The following is a 6,109-nucleotide window of genomic DNA, read 5'->3' as shown; positions in this document are numbered from 1 at the left end:
AGGAAGAAGTTTAATTTCCACAAATCCACTCACTTAACCTTGATTTCAAGAATGCACATCGCCTACTCAAACCCGAATTCCATTTAGAGGTCAAAAAAGGCTTCCTAAAATCTCAAGATAGGAAATCCAGTCTAGAACTTTACCACTTCCTCTACTGAAGCTGTAATTGAAGAAAATCCTGCATCACCAACTATAGGAGTAATTTTTCTATCCTCCACTGACAAGCAAATTTTGGGAGAACAATTAGAAGTTCCCAGTGAAGAAGAGGAATAGGAAACTTATTTTGAACCACTGATAGAGGAATTAGAAAGATTAGAAGAACACTATATTAGTTCTGAAGAATATGTCATGGTTGAAGAAGGGGAAGGAGAGGTACGCAATGTACATGTTGAGGAAAATAGGATTGGAGGAGGTAGGAGTAGAGGTAGAGGTGGAGATAGGAACAGAGGAGGGGGTAGAGGCAGAGGAAACCAAGATTCTTCTGTATTTCCTATTCTTGATGAAGATACAACCCTCACAATGAAAAATATATCACCCTCAAATCTTCCTAATTTCCACAAAAAAAGAAATGAAGACCCAGAGATATTTCTCTTCGAATTTGAAGTATTATGCAGATCATATGACTATCTGCACAATGCTCAAAAGTTAAAATTGTTCCCTGCTAGATTAAAAGACTCAACATTAAAATGGTTCGTGAGTCTAGGAGTGCATTCTATAACAACATGGGGACAAATGAAAGAGGCTTTCTTAGGCAAATATAGAGATTATTGTATGCCTAGTAACCTTCAAGATGAATTCTTCAAAATGACACAAAAAGGAGATGAAAATCTCAAAGATTTAGTGGAAAGGTTTGTTTACAATGTTAAAAGAGAAAAAATGGATAATTTGGATGAGGAAACCTTAAAAGCCCTCTTACTCAGAGCTATTAAATATGAGTTCATCGATCTCCTTAACCTCACTGGGAAGGGAGATATTTCCCAACTACCATTTGCAGATATTTGTGATTTATGTGTACTTATCTCAAGGGGTAAAACATGAGTTGGAAGGATTCCTAGAGACCCCCTCTTGTCAAGAATTAATAAATCTGCAGTTGGGACAGTCAGCAGGGCAGAATTAGGAAATTGTCTTGATACCTTCAAAACAGATATTTTATGGAGCCTAAGTGAGTAGACAGACACACTTAAAATACAAAACAAGCAAAATTTTGAAAATGCTACATTATCCATCTTCTGTCCTAAATGTCAAAAGAAACATGCTTTAAGAGAGTGTCCCTTAGATTCAAAAGCCATAGAAACTTTTTCCATATGTGCATATAATCATGATACAAAGGAATGCCCATCCTTACCAGGTTTCAAGGTTATTTTTAATGTTGAAGGAATATTAGAACGAGTAGACCCTCTCTACTTTATAGCTAAAAGACCATGGAAAAATCCACAACCAAATCAATCACAAGGATTCAAACCACAACAATTTGGTCAGTCTTCACAAAATAATTGGAATCTAGCCTAGCAACCTTGGGCTCAGCCACAGTCACTGCCTTAGAATCAAGGATGGCAAAATCCTTATGTAGCCTATGCTCAATATCAACAATACTTGCCATCCTACCTTCCACCACAATTTATACCACCATCTAATAAAATTTCACAAGCTAACCAATTACCACAGATTCAAGCTCAGAATCAAAGCCCACAACTCTCCCTACCATTTCCACAAAAACCAAATCAATCACCCACTTAACCACTTCCGAACCCTAATAATAATCTACCACAACAACCCGTGTACAACATGGAGGGGAAAATCCTCAAACTTCTGTAATAAGTCCACTAGATCTAAATAATGTCCAATTAAGATCTAGAAAAGTGTTACCAAGAAAACCCCCTATTGTCATTCAACAAACAGGATCTGATCTTCGAAAACAAAAAAAAAGAATCGGAAGAAGGGGAGACCTCTCTCCCTCAGAAGGAGAATAAACAAATAGAAGATGTTCCGATAAACACTCCCATCATAGAACAACCCTTCGTATCAATTAGACCACCTTTCCTCGAATGGTTGGAAATTGATGAAGGAGCAAAAAAACAAATTATCTTGCCTGATTACAATATGAAGGATGAATTGAGAAATGTTTGTATTAAGATTCCTTTATTACAAGCCATAAAAGAAATACCATTTTTTGTGAAAACAATTAAGGAACTAAGTACACAAAGATCAGGGAGAAAAATAAAAGACCTAAAAAGAATTCAGTAAGTTGGAAAAATTGCATACATTATGATGGGAAAGATGAAAATTCAGAAATAATTAGATCCAGGAAGCCCCATTGTAAAAATTCACATAAATGGAACTGAAATACCAAATGCACTGATTGATCTTGGAGCAGACATAAACATAATGAGTAAACAAGTTATGGACACACTTAGGCTTCCTAACCTTCAATACACACCAACCTTATTGCAATTAGTAGATAGGTCTATGATTAAACCTGATGGTGTGTTGGAAGATGTTTATGTATCCTTAGATTCTTGGGAATATCCTGTTTATTTCATGGTCTTAACACCCAAGAATAATTTAGGAGGACATCCATTAATTCTAGGAAGACCTTAGTTAGTTACAGTTGATGCTTTCATTGATTTTAGATCAGATGACATGTTTATCTCAGATGGAAATTCTACAAATAAATGTACATTATATCCTACTGCAAGAACAACAATAGATACAGAAACTAAAGAATGGATAGAAGATGAAGAAAATATACAACCGATTTTTAGTACTGAACAAGTAAGAGAGGAAGACCAAATTATAAATCTATAAGAAAATAATGAATCTTCCTCACATTATGATCGTAGTCGTAATGAGTATCTCTCATCTAAACAGGTATCGTTTCTCTCAATGGAAAAATTTGGGAATTCCTCGATAGAAATCTTTCCAGGAAAAACCTTGAATGTTAATGAAAACCTGGATGAAGTTCGACATAGTAAATTGATAGAAATTTTACAGAAACATTCTTCTTCTTTTGCATGGGAATACACTGACATGAGAGGAATTGATCCTAAAACTTGCATACATCATATGTACATTGAACAGAATGCAAGACCAGTTAGAAAGCCTCAATGGAGAATGAACCCAAATTTAAAAGAAATTGTTAAGGAGGAGTTGCAGAAATTGTTAAATGTAAATTTCATCTATCTGATATTCGATAGTCAGTGGATTTCACCCCTAGTAATTATTCCTAAGAAAAATGAAAAATGGAGAGTATGCATCGATTACAAGGAACTAAATAAAGCAACATTAAAAGACTACTTTCCACTACCTTTTATAGATCAGGTCTTATACACATTAGTAGGAAAAAATTATTTTTCCTTCTTGGACAGGTTCAGTGGATATAACAAGATTCAGGTACCTCCTGAAGACCAAGATAAAACCACATTCACTTGTCCATGGGGAACTTATTCTTATCGAGTACTTCACTTCAGATTATGCAATGCTCCAGCAACATTCCAAAGAGCAGTCCTTAGAATTTTCTCTGATCTTATTCAAGATTGTGTGGAAGTGTACATGGATGATTTCACAGTTTATGGAGATTCTTTCAATGAAGCACTTGAGAATTTGGAAAAATTATTAATAAGATGTAAAGAAACAAATCTCTCGTTAAGCCATGAAAAATGTTTCATGATGTTTAACGAAGGAATTGGTTTAGGTCATCATATTTCAGGAGATGGAATCAAGGTACACTCATCTAAATTTGAATTCATTTCTAAGTTATCTGTGCCAAGCTATCAAGAATATGTACGATTTTTTCTCGGTTTTAATGGATATTACAGAATATTCATAGAAAACTTCACAAAAATTGCATCCCCACTTTTTAAATTGCTCACCAAGGATTGTGAATTCAATTGGGATTATGAATGTCAATCTGCCTTTGAAACTTTGAAAAAGAGAATTTCTGAAGGACCTATCTTAAAAGGACCTAATTGGAAATTTCCTTTCCATATCTTAACAGATGCTTCAGATTCAACCTTAGGAGCTGTGTTGGGACAGAAATATCTTACTCCTTATGCATTCTATTATACTAGTAAAAATTTAACTTCTGTAGAGTTAAATTATACTATAATTGAAAAGGAGTTTTTAGTTGTAGTTCATTCCATTAACAAATTTAAACATTACATAATTGGCTATGAAACCTTTTTTCACACAGACCATTCTGCCATTAGATACCTAATGAATAAACCATTCACTAATGGAAGAATAACTAGATGGTTATTACTATTACAATAATTCAACATAACCATTCTAGATAGACCAGGAAAGCAAAATACAATTGCCGAATTTTTATCTAGAATACAAAATGAAAATAATGATCAACCCGTAGAGGATAAATTTCTTGATTAATATCTTTTTGCAGTATCTACTAAATCACATTGGTGTGTAGATATTGCTAACTATTTAGCTACATGAAAAATTCCATTTCATCTATCTCCTAGAGAAAAGAGAAGAAGAGTCTACAATAAAACATATTATTCATGGATAAATGAAGAGTTATACAAGACATGACCCGATCTCATCATCAGAAGATGTGTTCGAGAGGACGAAAATACTAGAAATACTTAAAGCTTGCCACGATGAGCCATGTGGGGGACATTTTTTCTGATAGAAGGACTGCTTACAAAGTCTTGCTTTTAGGATATTATTGGCCTTCCATTTTCAGGAACACCAAAGAATATGTTAAAATATCTGACAATTGTCAAAGAATGGGGAAACCCACTATTTCAAATGAAATTCCACTACAACCATAGGTACTCACCGAACCATTTGAGAAGTGGGAACTAGATTTTGTTGGACCAATCAGCCCACCTTCAAAGTAAAACAAGTATATTCTGGTATGCATTGATTATGTCACTAAATGGGTAGAAGCTAAAGCACTTCCTTTTGCTACTGAAAATGTTGTAGTTTCATTTCTTTTTGAGGATATTTTTACTCATTTTGGTGTTCCAAGAGAAATTGTAACAGATCAAGGAACACAGTTCACATCCAGATTAGTGCAAAAGCTTATGGATCAATACAAAATCAAACATTGGAAGTCCACTCCATACCATCCATAAGCTAATGGACAAGTTGAGTCCACAAATAAGGTGATTGAAGCAATCCTTACAAAGATTGTACATCTACACAGAAAGGACTGGGTGGAAAAGCTTCTAGAATCTTTACGGGCCTATAGAACTACATGGAGAAATACTACAGGACATACTCCCTATGAACTTGTTTATGGGAAGCAAGTCTTACTTCCGATAGAGTTCCAGATCCAAAACTATAAGACAATGGTCCAGCTAGATCTTGACTTGTCAGAAGCACAGAAGCAAAGGATGAGACAACTAAATGAACTTAATGAAATATGACAAGAAGCCTTCCGGAGAAATAGCCTAGTTCAACAACAGGGATTTAGATGGCATGATAAGTACATTAAAGAAAGGAAATTTCATCCAGGAGATTGGGCATTACTCTTTGATTCAAATTTAAAGAATTTTCAAGGGAAATTGCAAACCCACTGGTTTGGACCTTATGAAGTTGAAAGTGTTTTTGAAAATGGTGCAGTTAGAATCAGGACTATTGATGAAGAGAAAATTCCTCTATTAGTAAATGGACATTGACTTAGATTGTACCAGAAGCCATTAACAAAAGAGGAATTTCCAAAAATGTTCCAAGATAATTTAGTACTGAAAATGATCAAGAAGAATTCTTCTTGTTTTCCACCTTAGAAATTTTTACTCAGTTTACTCTTGAAAAAAAAAAAGAGTAAATTATATGTATATATATACATATAATAATAATAATAATAATAATAAGAGGAAACAAAAGAATAAAAAAAGGTATAAACATGAAAAGCAACATGCTGTTGGCAGGTTTATACAGAAAATTTAGAGTGAAAAGCAATTTTTGTTCGCACTTCAAATTTTCCTTTCAAAAAAGAAAATAATAAAGTACCTTTACAGAAACGTTTTTTTCTTAGCTGCAGAATCATCAACTTTCCACAGCTCGAACAAGTTTTTGTAGCTACAACAATTTTTTACAACCTAATAATTTTCTAGCCTACAAGGACACTTGGTGATTTGAATTGAAA

The sequence above is a fragment of the Pinus tabuliformis genome, chromosome 4_1, assembly GCF_031772625.1.
Source record: "Pinus tabuliformis cultivar Carrire ecotype Pingquan chromosome 4_1, CPIR1, whole genome shotgun sequence".
In the NCBI taxonomy this organism is placed as follows: Eukaryota; Viridiplantae; Streptophyta; class Pinopsida; order Pinales; family Pinaceae; genus Pinus; species Pinus tabuliformis.
The sequence above is the reverse complement of the archived record's forward strand: the minus strand, read 5'-3'. Positions refer to the sequence as shown.